We start from the raw sequence: 15,248 nt of genomic DNA, 5'->3' as shown, positions 1-15,248 counted from the left end.
AAAGTAGTAGTCCTCAGTACTGGTACCAGAGTGGGATCCATTAGAGGCAAACTCATCATTAAGACTCTTGAGTTAGTTTCAGTGGTGGGTTGCCAATTTTTTTACTACCGGCTCGGGCGCACTCCTGTGCGTGCTCATGAGCGTTTACAACACTTCTGCGCATGCGCAGAAGTGTCTGAGCGAGTGGGCAGAGCTCCCACCACTGCTACTACTGGTTCGCCCGATCCAGGCCGAACTGGAAGCAACCCATCTCTGGTTAGTTTCCTAAAATAGAGTTCACATACTTTTTCTAAGTTCTTACTCCCAGGCTTCTAAGAGACCTCAAAGAAAAGAAGAAAAAGAAGAAGAAAAGCACTGATAAAATCTCCAAAATTAGACATCTTTCTCCAATGCATTACATGCTTCTAACTTTGCAAAAGAGTCTAAAGTTCACCCAGCCTTTTTCAGCCAAGACTGATAGGAATGGCACTGAGTTTTATGATTATGAATCATACTTTGACACCAAAGTGCCTGTCCTACCTCTCCAGAAACTAACGGCAAGCCACCTTCAATACATCTCCTCTTCTTAATGTAATACTCTCAAAAGGGCATAATTAGGCCAGAGGGAATTTCTTCTCAAATTGTGAATTTCCTCAGTAACACCTAAGGATGAAGGCAAGCTAATACAATGAGGGAATATGGGATTAATTTTGAGATTGTCTGATTAATGGACTGCTGCCCATCAATAATTGACTTAGGTTTTCCCCATGGTGCCATCTTTATTGGAATCTGGCAAGTGCATCTGCCTACAGAGTCTCAATCAGTCTCTTGCAGGGAGGATCTTTGGAGAAGTCACAATTGTGAAGCTCATGGGGGCAAATGCTAACACAAAGCAATATAGAGTCAGGCATATAAACTGGAACAATCCATTGACAGCATTTCCGTTGCTCCCTGAGCAATGCTCTGCATGGAAGTGTTAGTGAAATCCCGACTTTGCAACTATTTTTCCTTACATAAATTGATGTCAGAAAAATGATTTAAGGGCATCTGGTTAAATTGCACCAAGGCCATATTCAGAATTCTGGACATTCTTCTTCTCCCATAGAAAGAAACTTTATTCCCATGGTGTTAAAAAACATTAAGCATGCAACAGATAAACCTTGCAACTAGCCATGAAACTAATCAGAGTATAAAAGGAAAATGAATCAGCAAGCAAAATAATTAATGAACATCTTTGCTTAAGCAATAATTGGAACCTTGGAAAACCCAAGGAGTTGACAAATTCTTTTCTAAGGCTTTCTGGCCTTAGATAGAGATTTAGGATCCAATTCACTGCCTTCCTGCTCCACCTGAAAAAAAAATCTACTAAACTCTGTTGGGCAGCTTGGATTGATTTCCCTTTCAGCCCTTCCTAAACCATTCACATGTTCATTTTCCAGATTTTATCTAAGGAATGATGGGATTACAAATAAACCCCAGGCACTATTTCTTAACAGCTAATGAATTTCTATGTTCATTGATTAATATTTATGGTTATAATGCTATGGATGTTGGTTGGGATTTACTCTCTTCAAAGCTAGGGTGCTGTGTTCTTTGTCAACTTGAAGTTCTTTACAAGTGTTTTTAGAATATATTTGAATTCATAGCAAAGCTGTAGACAAGACAGAAAGTTAATCAATTAATCAACCAATTGGAATAAAGATGGAAGGGACCTTGGGGGTTTTCTTGTCCAACCCTCTGTTTAAGCAGGAGACCCTACACAATTTCACATAGGTGGATGTTCAGTAGGAAGAAAGGAAAAAAATGTACAAAAACTGTACATAAATCTACTGTACAAAAGACACTAGTTTTATGCCAATAAATATTGTTGTTCCCATAAATAGACTCTAAGCAGTTAGTACTCTCCTACTGTGGCTGAGAAATTATTTTAATCACCATGCCTGGAAGATAAGAGGACCAGCAGAGTTTGAGTGGTTCCTGAGCCATGTTAACCTCACCCATTGCTGTCTGGAAGAGCATCCACCCAATTTTATTTGAGACAAGAGGAAGAGTGAAAGTAGGACACTAAATAGCTTCAAAACCAGGACTCTTTTCCAAATAGAGGTACTGGAAGAGGTTTCAGAGGAAAATTTTCTCCATTTGAAGCCTATTAGCTATCTGGAAAATTAAATTGGCAGCAACTGTGTGCTTTTAATAGAAATTATCTTTTTCAAAGTGGCAGGATAAGAGTGCCATGCTTAAGGTAAGGCAAACCACTCAAGTTTATTTCCTCTGCATCCTTTCTACACTGGACAGTTTAGACACAAGGAAATTCCTACCTAGAGATAAGGCAAACAAGCTGTAAAAGACTTTACAGTACTTTGAACGGGTCTGCCTTGTGGCAACCAGTACAGCTCCTACAAAACAGATAATATTCGACTGAACTTATTAGAACTAGGAAGGTGGAGATGATGTAAGTCGAATCTCTTCTTCTATTAGATCTGATTGATGCTATCTGATCTTCTGACAGATTTAACAAGAGGATTGGCTACACTATTTCCCTCATTTCTTGTTGCACATTATCCAAAAGGACAGGCAATGTGGCTTCTACCAAGAAGCCGGGCTTGAACCAAGCTTCCAGAATAGAGCTGGAAGGAACCTTGGGGAATTTCTAGTCCAACTTCTTGCTCAAGCAGGAGACCAAACAAGTGATTGTCCAGTCTCTTCTTAAAATCTCCAGTGATGAAACATCTACAACGTCTGAATGTAAGCAGTTCCTCTGGTTAATTGTTCTCACTATTAGGCTGTTTCTCCTTAATTCCAGTTTGCTTTTCTCCTTGAGTAGTTTTCATCCATTGTTTCTTGTCCTGCCCTCTGGTGCTCTGGATAATAAGTTGACGCCTTGCTCTTTGTGGCAACCCTTTAAATACTGAAATACTGCTATGATATCACTCCTGGTCCTTCTTTTCTCTAGACTAGCAACCATTTTTCATATGTTTTAGTCTCCAGGCCCTTAATCATCTTAGTTGCTCTTCTTTGTACTTTTTCCAAAGCCTCAACATCTTTTTAGTAATGTGATGACCAAAACTGGATCCTGTATTCCAGGTGTGGCCTTTCTAAGTCTTTATAAAGTGGTACAAATATTTCACATGATTTTGATTCTATGCCTTCTAAGCATTTTTGTTGCTGCTGATGCACACTGCTGGGTCATATTTAAGCGATCGTCCATTAGGACTCCAAGGTTCCTCTCACAGTTACTGTTTTTGAGCCTTGTTTTGCCTAATCTGCATTTTTACCTTTGGTTTTCCGTGCCTAAGTATAAAACCTTGCTTTTTTCCACATTAAATTTCATTTAATGTGAATTTGAACTCAACTGAAAAGAATCTGAAGAATCCATCTCATCTAGAGCTTCAGAAGCTGGAGTTCAGTCTCAACCACATTGTCTAAAATAGTATTTTAGGACAAAGAGAAAAAAGTCTCCCCATCCGTTGGGGGTTGCAGGCGGTACGCCCCGGTACGGGTGTACCAGAGCCTACTCGGAGCACCGGGTACTGTTCCTGTACAGTGCTCTGGAGGGCCTGCCTGCCCGTCCGTGCTCTTTACCTGTCTTTAAACCCTTTGGCACTTCTGTGCACGTGCATGGCGTATACAGCACATGTGCAATGCTCTGCCGAGCAGCTGGAGCATCATGGAGGCTTGCGGAGGCGTTGCTGGATGGTAAGATGCAAGTGCGCGCTGAGCACATTCATGTGGAGGATGCTGGGCCCCGTTGCAACCGTACCAGTTACAACGGGTCCAGAACCCACCACTGCTCCCCATAGTTCTACTGCAACAGAGAATGGTGAGCTGCACGCAGAACAAGCTGGAGCTGGGCTGTACTAGAGGAGGTAGAATTGCTCTTGTGGGATTGCTCAGTTAGAGAATTCCTAGTTAACCTGACTAATATAAAAAAGCTACACAGGTTTGGTTGGGAGATGACCAGGAAATTCCAGGGTTCCAGGTTGTGGTGGGAAGTCAGAGGGAAGGCAAATCTCTTCTGCACTGTTGTAAAGAAAACAATATGGGAATATCCATAATGCTGAACTTAATTTCAATAGATTGTCCTTTCACTCCTAATAGAAAGTCCAGTGCCATCTCCAGTTGAAGGAAATGTTTTTCATAATTTTTGCCACATTGTTCCTTTCATTTGAATTGTTCTGTAATGAAACAAAGATGCACGGAATGTAGTCAGGGAATAGACCAGATTCCTTTTCTCTAACATAAACTATTTTAATCTGTATTGGAATTCCCTGGGCTTCATTTGGTTCTTTAAATTTGGAGATCTGATCAGAAATGAGAAGATAAGGAGTGCTGCTGGATCAAAGCATCCATCTAGACCTTCAGCTAGTTCATGTATTTGTTAACCATAACCAGATGCCTTCAGGATGAAATATTATAAGCAGGACATAAAAGAAAATGGCTCCTCCATCTGTTAGCTTGCTTTGTTTCACTTGCTTCTTCATTTGCTTAAAAGATTTGTATTATTTTTTTCAGTCTTCGTAAGTAAAAATTACAAATAGTAATTGTATCTTATTTTTTAAAAAAAGACATCACACAAAAGGAAAAGGAGAAGAGGAGAGAAAAGGAAAACAAAACTGATTTGCATGCATAGACTTCTAATATGTAAATAATAATAAATAGCCAGTGGATGTACTACAAAACTCAAAGAGCTTTACGCCTAGGATGCTGTGACTGATTGTTAAGACTCTTCTGCCAGAGAAAAGCCAAATCAAAGCTCTGAGTATATCACTTGTAACATTTTCTTCCTCTACTGTTTTCAGATGTGTACAGATACCTCATCTTAGTTTTAAACCTACTACAAGATTCCTAGGTACCAAACTTTATTTAATGTAACCCTTAATCCTAGAGAGAGGTTGGTGGGGCTCCTGTGGTCCATTTCCCACACATTAGTCTTCATCTTCCCCCTGCAATCTTCCCAGCAACTCCATACAATTCCTACTCCAGCTACTCTCTCTCTGATTTAAATGTAATCCATTCTACTACTGCTATTTTTGTTACCTTAATCTCAAACTAAATGCTTCCTAAAATGGAAATAGAAGCTGGCTAAAACTGCCTATAGATAAGGATAAAAGCAAATCAAATAGCAACTTTAAAACTCATGGAACCATTCTTTTTGGTCAAACTGTGTGTGGGTCTTCTACAGGTCCAAGTTAAAAAGAAATCTTGAAAGTTCTTCTTTTCACCTGAAGAAATTAAGACGTCTTCTTAGACAAAGAAAGAGAGAGCAGACAGCAAAGAGAACTGTCTCTGGTTTCTCCACCAGAGCTAAGATACAGGTAGTCCTCGACTTGCAATGTTTAGTTCATTTAGTGACTGAAGTTACAGCGACACTGAAAAAGTGACCTATGTCCATGATCATATGTTCAAAATTCAGATGCCTGGCAACTAGTTTATATTTATGACCATTGTGGTGTCCCAAGGTCATGTGATCCCCTTTTGTGACCGTCTGACCAGCAGAGTCAATGAGGAAGCCAGATTCACTTAATAACCAGGTTACTAACTTATCAACTGCAAGGGATTCACGCAACAACCGTGGCAAGAAAGTTTGTAAAATGGGGCAAAACTCACTTAACAAATGTCTCACTTAACAATAGAAATTTTGGTCTCAATTCTGGTCATAAGTGGAAGACTACATGCATAAATGAAGCCGGGCGGGGGGGGGCTGGTTCCTGCCAGTTCTAACCTCTTCTATAGAAGAGGTTCCACAAATCTACAGTGCCGTTTAGAACCGGTTCCAGCTTCCTCCCCCCGCCCGTCCACACATCTTCAAAATGAAGAGTGAGAGGAGGATTTCCGGGAGTTGAAGTCCACAAGTCTTAAAGCTGTCAAGTTTGAACACCCCTGGATTTTTTTCTAAAGGGTTATGGGTGCAAGGGTCTTGTAACCTGACAGCTTTAAGACTTGCGTGCTTCAAATGCCAGAGTTTCTTAGCCAACATTTTGGTTGCTAAGCAAGAGCGTTGTTAAGTGAGTTTCACCACATTTTACAAGTTGGCCAAGCCCACCAAGTCACATGGCCAGCAAGCCACTCCCACCCAGTCACATGACCAACAAGCCACTTCCACAAAGCAGGCCACACCTACAGAAGAGGTTCTAAAATTTTTTGAAACCCACCATTGATATTAAGGAATGTAGAGTGAGATGCTTTCCTAGATTTTTTATTTTTCATTGATTCTTAAGAACCATTATTTTTCCTAAGATGCTGTCTTTACATTGGGCCATTCCATTCCACTTCTGTTTTTAGACTACAATCTCTGAAAAATCTGTTATCACCTTGATTTCTGCTGACATCAAAACACATAGACAATTAGCAAAACACATCGTTTAATGGGTGTGCTATCTCAAGTACTGAAGTGACAAAATCACCTTACCTCAATTGTAGACAAAAGGACAAATGTACAATTACAATGATGCACACCTCTATCCCTCTCTAATACATTGAACACTGTGGTACATTTTTCTGGTCAAGGGTCAAAAAAAATCTGAGTGGTGCCTATAAGGGAGGATTTACACAGTTATCAAGCTACCCTTATCTTTCAAAGACTTAATAGGAGGATTGAAGCCTGGAAATTTGGAGCTGAGGTAAAGCAGGAGTTCCTGAAAATCAGAAAATAGACAGTCCATATACCCCAGTGCATTTTGAATAAGCTATAGCTCACTTTAAACCAAAGCAACATCTTTGGACCATAGACATCTGGAGATGGTTTCATACTAGCACATAGTCCTCATGGGAAAATCCCTTAGGCAACAAGATGATTAGAAGTCATATAAAGGTGAAGACAACTTAATGACTAAGAACAATGATGGCTGTATGTTAAATTTAGATTCAGAGGTTTCAAATCTTTGACTGGCAAATCATGGGGAGCAAGGGTGATTCAGATTCTGCTTGTGCATTAGCTCTTCCCTACACAGAGTGCAAGGTGTTCACATCATTTGGCAAATGTTACTTGGCAAGGAGAAGCAGAGAGATGTAGTCAGAAATATCAGTGTGTGTCATAGCTAGCCTGCTGGGTTCAGATGCAATAACGTGTCATTGCTAGCCATGAAGAAGGACACCACTTCAGTCTTGTTTATACTGTATGGAATTGAGAATGTGCCCTTGCCTTTGTCTCAATTGGAACAAAACAATATGAGCCAAGCTTGCATTTCCCAAGGGCATCTGTTTTATTGGAAAAAAAACCTGCTAGCACAATTGCCCTTGAATTTTCAGAGCTTGAGAAAAACATGGTGAAAGCAGTAATAATTAGGCTGTGATGACAGGAACCTGAAAAGTACAGTATCTACAAGGAAACGTGACTTTGGAGATAACAGAAGGTCTGATTCCAAACCTTTAGGCAGGAAGAAAACAAGGTGCTTGCTATGGGATGGTAACAGGACAAAGAAATCAAATTGATTTTCTGAAAGTGTGAGATCTGTTCTTTGATTGGCACATTGCCCTTGCCCTTTTGCCAGGAGGAAAGTTTGTTAAAAGATGAAATGCAGGCAATATGAGTGAGCTGTGAGAGCTAACAAAGTTTGGGACAAATCGTATGAATTGGTCTTCTAATGTAATGGAGACCAAAAAGGAAAGATCTTTAGGGTCTCCAAATTCTTGTCTGGCTTGAACTGAACCATTCTTTCTCTCTCGCTTTACATCATATGCCATATACTGATTTTGTCATTTTCTTCTTTCTTCTATACAAATTATAGAAAAGGCATGAAATAGGGAACCAAACTAAATTAAAGCATGAGACAAGAAAAAGAAAATATTTTTATTTTATTTTTTAAATTTATAGCCTGCCCATTTTGCAGTGTGAGGCAACTAATAGCTAAATATAGTTGAGATTAAACCATTTATGATAGCTTTCCACACCTTGTAAACCAGACATATTTTGATCATGTCCATTCATCACTTTTGTTCTTTACACTTCCTATCTCTCCCTTGCTGAGAATGATATTTGCCATCAGGTTCCATAAACCAAGAATAGCAATAGCATCTAGACGTATATACTGCTACTTAATGCTTAGTTCCCCCAACGATTTGGGTCTTCATTTTATCAACCTAAGAAGGATGGAAGGTTGACTCATCCTTGAGCCCCGTCAGGATCCAATTCCAGCCTCTGGGCCAAGTTTGTCTACAATACAGCGCTTTAAGCATTGCACCATCAGGCATATTATGATTCTTCCAAGCTGATTTCCTTATTGTTCCTTACCCATTGTCAGGCCCCAAGAATCAAGAACAACACATGGAATTACTTCTGAGTAGTTTTGTTTATTGTTCTTCACCTGCAGACAGAATCTTATCAGACTAAAGCAGACTACTAGCTATGTAAAGTATACAAATTGCTAACTATTAAGGAGGAGCTATCTTCACCCTCTTTCTCTCACACAAACAATCTAAACCAAGTTGTCCTTTGCTTCTCTGGAATGCACTCCCTTCCTCCAAGGAATTCCATCACATTTATAGTTGCTACCTTGGGAGACAGGGAAAACGTGTAACAGCCAGCTAAGCTCACAAAAGGAATGTGAGTATGGTAAACAGAAGGATTCTCTCTAGTTTCTTTAGCTGTAAATGCAAAGGGAGATAAATGTACTTTCAATCTGGCAAGATTCAATTAATGTAATTTTACTATAAAGTAGAATTAGTGCTTCCTATCTGGATTATCTCACTAGGCTGACATTAATCTTACAAGTCTGAAAGTCTTCATCTTTACAACCCATGAAACTAAAAGTATTTGCCACACCTACAATCCTTTTGTAGCCTAAACTGCCTCTTGTTGAAATGTTCCCCTGGATATGGCTTTCCCTGTCTCCCAAGGCCATTCTTACATACCATATTATTACACCTGCAAATACCCCTGCTGCAAATTCCATCAACTCCATTTAACTAAAGCTTTCTTAGTTTTCTAATCTCCATGACAGAATCACTCTTTATATACTGATTTTATTCATCCTCTCTGCTGACCAAAACACCTCTCTCCAACTGGTTACTTAGGAAGAGATATAAGAGAGCCACTCCCTAGAATTTCCCAGGATGTATCCATTATGGTGAGAGTAGTTAAGTTTACTCTGGCAAAATTTGTCTATGTGGTGTGAGCAAATAAAGAATTAAAATTTGCTGGATTGTTTGATGTCGTTCTTGGTCTGAGCCTGACAAAGTTCCATCCTTTTCATTCAGTGCTTATTCATTCTTGACTCTCCATAGAAGGGGAATAACTTAGAGTTCACCCAAACCAATTGAGATCATCCTCTTGTGAGTGTTGCTTTGTTCAAAGAGTGAATGTGAAATAGTATTCTGATTGGAATTTTTAGTTCAACAGCATTATATGTCTAAATATAGACATAAATATATCTGCTGGGAGCACTAGGTACCATTCCGGTATGGTGCTCTGGAGGGCCGACCCGTGCTCCTTACCTGTATTTGAGCTGTTTGGGGTTTTCGCGCATACGCAAGGAGCATACGGCGCTTGCAAGATGCTCCCTTGAGCAGCTGGAGCTTCATGGGCAGTAAGTAGGCATGCACATGTGTGCATGCGTGATACACACATTCATGTAGTGGACGCCTGGCCCTGTTGAAATGTACCAGTTGCAACAGGATCCGGAACCCGCCACTGATCTAAATCCTATGTGCTAGAGAGTAACTACTAGGCAAAGGTAATATGTGTTGCATCCTGACTTTGAGCTTCCTAAAAGGAATTGTCTAGGCATTGTTGAAAACGTGACACAGAAGTAGGAAGCTTCGAGCAAGTCTCTTTTTACTTTTTTGTTTTTTCAGAGAACTGAAGGGTGCTCAGCTCTGTGGCACGACAAAACCGCGCTCGACTAAAGCGCGCCCGATTATACCGTGTCGCTGATGTCATCAGCAGGGCAACAACAGCAAGTGCGGAGAAAGAAGGGCGCTTTAATTGGCGCTTTGAAAGCAAGTCGATTCAAGTTAAGGTAAGGGTTAGGTTAAGGGTTAGGGTTAGGTTAAGGGTTAGGGTTAGGGTTAGGGTTAGGTTAAGGGTTAGGATTAGGTTTAGCGTTAGGTTAAGGGTTAGGTTTAGGGTTAGATTTAGGGTTAGGTTAAGGGTTAGGTTTAGGGTTAGGTTTAGGATTAGGTTTAGGGGGGTTAGGTTTAGGTTTAGGGGTTAATTTTAGGTTTAGCGTTTACAGCGTGCTTTTTTCTCCACGCTGTTGTCGCGCTGTGATGACGTCAGCTACGTGGTTTCGTCGAGCGCCCTTTAGTCAAATGCGGTTTTGTGGTGGAACCGCTCAGCTCCACATGTTTATTTTCTAATTGTTATCCTATAGAATAGCACCACACAGCCAGTCCCAATCAAAACTTGTGTAGGAGAGGACTAATTAGCTGCAGCCAAAGTGATGCTTCTTCACTTTCAATGGTTTTCTTTCCAGGAAGAAACATTTCTGCTAAACAGTCCTGGAAATCATAAAGACAGACCTCAATGTGACTACTGCTGCATCTTGCCAGGATAGGCTGCAGTTTGGCCACAAAAATCAGAAAATGCTTTTAGCAGCTGTTGCTGATTAGGTAGCAGAATCAAAGACAAATCCAGAAGGATCTTGAGAATGTAGAATTGCTGGAGCTGAATAGTGGATAGAGGCTGTCTAGTGAAAATGATACTGGCCATAAAAATAGTCAGTATTCCCCTTTCCTCTCTCCTACTTTCCCTCCCACCCCCATTGTCTGAGCTTTGTTCCAGCCAGCTTGTCTTCATTCAGCTGATGATCTCATTCAAGGAATGAAAGAAGCACAGTAATAACAACAGCGCTAAATGTATTGTTCCATATAGTCACAACATGTGTCCTAGACAGGCAGGGTGAAATCATGTTCCAATAAAAGACCTTTTGGCCCAGCACTTAGACATAATAGAAGCGGTGTGGCAACTATCCAAAGCAGGAGTCTTGTTCCCCTCTTATCTTTGGATATCCTCACATCTCAGTTGCCCCACCCCTACAAGCCATAGGTGTCCAAACTGAGGAGGGAGCAGGGAAATGCACTTCCTCTACCAGGCAGTATTGGAGAGGACTAAAGATTGCACATATCCTAATGCCTCTCTTCTGACATAGAGAGATATTGTTTTTCATTGAGGACTTGTTTTCATCTTCTGTTTCTAATTCTGCAGCTTTGCCTTTGCCTGTGTGGATATCTCAATGGATATGTTTTCTATGCAGACACATGAATGTGCAGGAAACAAGGGAATCTATTGAAAGACCGAGACCATGCCTTCAGATCTGGAGAAATGCAGTGACTGCAGATCTGGAGAAGTGCAGTGCTTCTTTGGACTATTTCCATAGCACCAAGCTATGGAAGCTGTTAGGTAAGCCCCTTTCCTCCTTACTAGGGATGTGCAGCAGAGGTGGGTTGCTCCTGGTTCGGCCCGGATCGGGCGAAACGGTAGTAGCAGTGGGAGGCTCCGCCCACCTGCCCAGACACTTCTGTGCGTGCCAGCACGAGTGAACCAATAGCGCCAGAATTTGCAACCCACCTCTAATGTGCAGAAACATTCTGGACCGAAAGGGGGAAAAAAGCTGTTTCATAGTACATAAAAAATTTATTTGCAACTCCTTGAACCAACTACATATTTCCTCTTAGAAAAAAACGTAGCTACGGAGGAAAGCTGTGAGATATCAGGAAAGGATCCATAAAGGACTGGTTCCATGTGAATACTCCCAAAACACTTTTTGTCTTCAGATCTGAAGTGCTGTAGAGATTTATTTCTTATCCTTGGTGAGAAATTGACCATTTCCCACTATTTTAAGTTTAAGCTGACCTAATGTTCTAAGAAAGAAAGAAATCCCTCACAAATTCTACCAAAACCTGGATAATTCCAAACTGACTCTTATATTTGGACATAGCTGACATATTTTGCATCATCCTACTGTCTAGTCTCACCATTGCTGCTTCTAGAAGTCATTCAAAGTCAAGAAATTTTAAATGAAGTTGTTAAGGTAATGAGATTTAAGAGCTGATCAGCTGTAAAGCTAATGCAACTGTAAAGCTGATGAAATGTAAGGCTGATGCAATGAAGATGAATCAGCATTGGTATAGCCAGTTGAACACTATGAAGGGGTCCACAAAAGTCTTTACCACTTTAGGAGGTGTTTATATAAGGCAGCCAGGAGAGGACTTGTTTCTCTCTCCTTGTGTATCCATTGCTAACTTCTCCGTCTGGAGTTAAGAAGATTGATTACTTGTGAGGTATTTGCTACCACATATATTTCTGTATATTTGTATATAAACCACTGTTAAATGTCTAAGTCTCTGTGCGCTGTGTTTTACTCCTGAGTTGTCTCCTAATAGTAGTCATGCTGCAAACCTTCTGATAGAGGTCCTCCAACACCAAAACTATTCACCCTGAATGAAATAAATAATATAAAATATAAATATAAAATAGTATAAAAACATTTAAAAGCTGAAGGGAAGAGATAAGGAAAAGAATCGTGACCTTCAGCATTATTATTGTTCCAAATATTGCTTTCCCCCTCCTCCCAATGCAAGTTTTTTTTCCCTACAAATCAGGGGTGTCAAACTCAATTTCATTGAGGGCCGCATCAGGGTTGTGTTTGACTTCAGGGAACCAGGGTGGGCATGGCCAGCTTGACATCACTCATGGCGGGCAGCATCTATGTTGACCTGAGTGCTCTGACAGCGAAAACGGGCTCCCAAGCTCCATTTTTGGCTGCAGTGGCCTCCTGCAACACTCTGCCAGTGAAAACAGCTTGGGAGGCTGCACTCAGCCCTCACGAGCTCCATTTTAGGCTGGGACAGCCTCCTCCAACCCACTGCCAACGAAAATGAAGCTTGGGCCAGCCTGAGCTCCACTTTTACTGGCAGAGGCACTGTGGACCAGATCTAAGCACCCTTGAGTTTGGACACCCCTGCTAAAAATGATCTGTCATGCCTCTTTGATGATGTTAGAGAGACTGGAATCTACCTAGTTCCTACCGGTTCCTATAGGCTAATGTTGACATACCTCCTCCAACCCTCAATCACTAGACACTGCCTTTTATGGGCATTTTGTCTGCTGGCGTAATGGCTGACTGGCAGATCAGAAAGAGCTTTGGCATTGCATAGCTTCTTTCATATATGTGTTCAGCGGTTTTCCAGAAGAGGATTGGCCAAGGGTTTGAATAAATAGCCTAATACTTTCACAAGAGTGTTAAAACTGTGGTCAGAAATAGCTTAATGGGTTAGCAATTCCAGTGTTCTCCACACCAATAATATGTCTTTCAGGCAATTTAAAAGTAGCTGGAAACTTTGTGCGGAAATTTGCCCACAGCCAGCCAAGCCTGCCTTGTGAAATACAGCATTTGGCTCTTGTTTTTCACCCTGGAAAATGATGTTGTTGGGAGGGATGCAACTGGGGGAATGTGTCAATTACTGATATTATGGTGTCCCACATCAAAAAGGTAAAAACAACATCACTAAGGCAGAGTAGGATTCAGCCATTAAGGGAGTACAATTTCTATTAGTTTTCTGCTGACTTGAAGAAGGCATATTATTATACCTGGGAGGAAGAGATTATTCCAAAGAAAGTATGCTGCCACAGAGAACACTTCCTTCCTGCTGGGCTAGGTAACCTATGCCTATAAACATATATTCTTGCTATCCACAGGAGGCCTGCAGGCAAGGTCTATACACAGGAGTAAACTCACTCAACTATACTGCTTTCAGTTTTGGAAGTAGCTTCCTGTAGAGCTGTTTATAGTAGCTATTAAGGTTATTAAGGCTATTAAGTATTTCTAGCAGGACTACCAGATTCTGTAAAAGCTTTGTTCCCTATGCCATCCGTTTGGTAAATTTGCAAGATTTGTTTTTTGTGCCATGTACATATATACATCCAAACTAGACTATGTTGTTTATCTGGGTCATATAATATGCAATACAATAGCAGAGTTGGAAGGGACCTTGGATGTCTTCTAGTCCAACCCTCTGCCTAGGCAGGAAACCTTATACAATTTCAGACAAATGGCTATCCAACATCATCTTAAAGACTTCCAGGGTTGGAGCATTCACAACTTCTGGAGGCAAGCTGTTCCACTGATTAATTGTTCTCACTGTCAGGAAATTTCTCCTCAGTTCTAAGTTGCTTCTCTCCTTGATTAGTTTCCACCCATTGCTTCTTGTTCTACTCTCAGGTGTCTTGGAGAATAGTTTGACTCCCTCTTCTTTGTGGCAACCCCTGAGATATTGGAACACTGCTATCAAGTCTCCCCTAGTCCTTCTTTTCTAGACATACCCAGTTACTGCAACTGTTCTTCATATGTTATATATGTTATATAGGTGAGTATATGCATAATTTTGTATGCATTTATTTTGTCATGTTTATGTAGTGCATATTGGTGATGGTGACCCTTTGAGACCTGTATGCAAAAAAAAAAAAAAAATTTCATGCAATTTTACTATCATGACCTCAAACTTAATCTATATGACTTATCCCTAAGTATATGTAGATAATATGAAAAAAATGACCCGTTTCCTGTGGATCAGATAGCTTTGGCAGCCATCCCAGTTCATTTAGAAGTTCACTTCTTTGAGATAAAGCTTTTTAAAGTCAGCTGTGTATTATTGAAATTCAATTTATTCCATCTTACTTTTTATTATAGACAGGGGCAAGTGCTATGTTGTAAAGGATTTAATAAGTTTGTAATAGTGAATGCTTGGTTGATAACTTTGCTATCTCATGTGATAAGGTAGGTTATCTCGTTGCATATGGAAGAAATGCTTAGTCTTGGTTAGCAAGATCTAAAATACAGAATAACTCTAAGTGACAGTAGATGGGTTTCTGTGTTAAGTTAGAGCCAAAGACAAATAAATCACTATGGTTGAGTGAACGGTATTAACCAATTCTCAAGTAAAATTAGGACTGGCCCCTGAATAACACTGATCCATAATTTATGTAAACCATACTTTGTAAGCCCACATAAAATTATGTCTCACCATATGGTTAGGAGTCAAGGAATGAATATATATTGAGGGAATCTGGATTGGAAGAAGATGAGTGTGGTTTTAAAACTGGAGAAAGAAACATCAATCACCTACACTATGCTGATGGTTTTACTTGCATAGCTGAAAAGGCAATTGTAATTAAAGCCAAGAAACACAAGGAAAAAATGGGACTAAATATTAAGATGACCAAATTAATGATAACAGATACAACAACCAGGCTCATAACTGACAATGAAATTGTTTATGCTACCTGATTCCATATCAACTCTGGATAGCTAACAGCATAAAACAAAACAAAA

This window comes from Thamnophis sirtalis, unplaced genomic scaffold (assembly GCF_051295495.1).
Source record: "Thamnophis sirtalis isolate CommonGarterSnake01/CBP01778 unplaced genomic scaffold, rThaSir2_p1.2 scaffold_6, whole genome shotgun sequence".
Taxonomy (NCBI): Eukaryota; Metazoa; Chordata; class Lepidosauria; order Squamata; family Natricidae; genus Thamnophis; species Thamnophis sirtalis.
The sequence above is the reverse complement of the archived record's forward strand: the minus strand, read 5'-3'. Positions refer to the sequence as shown.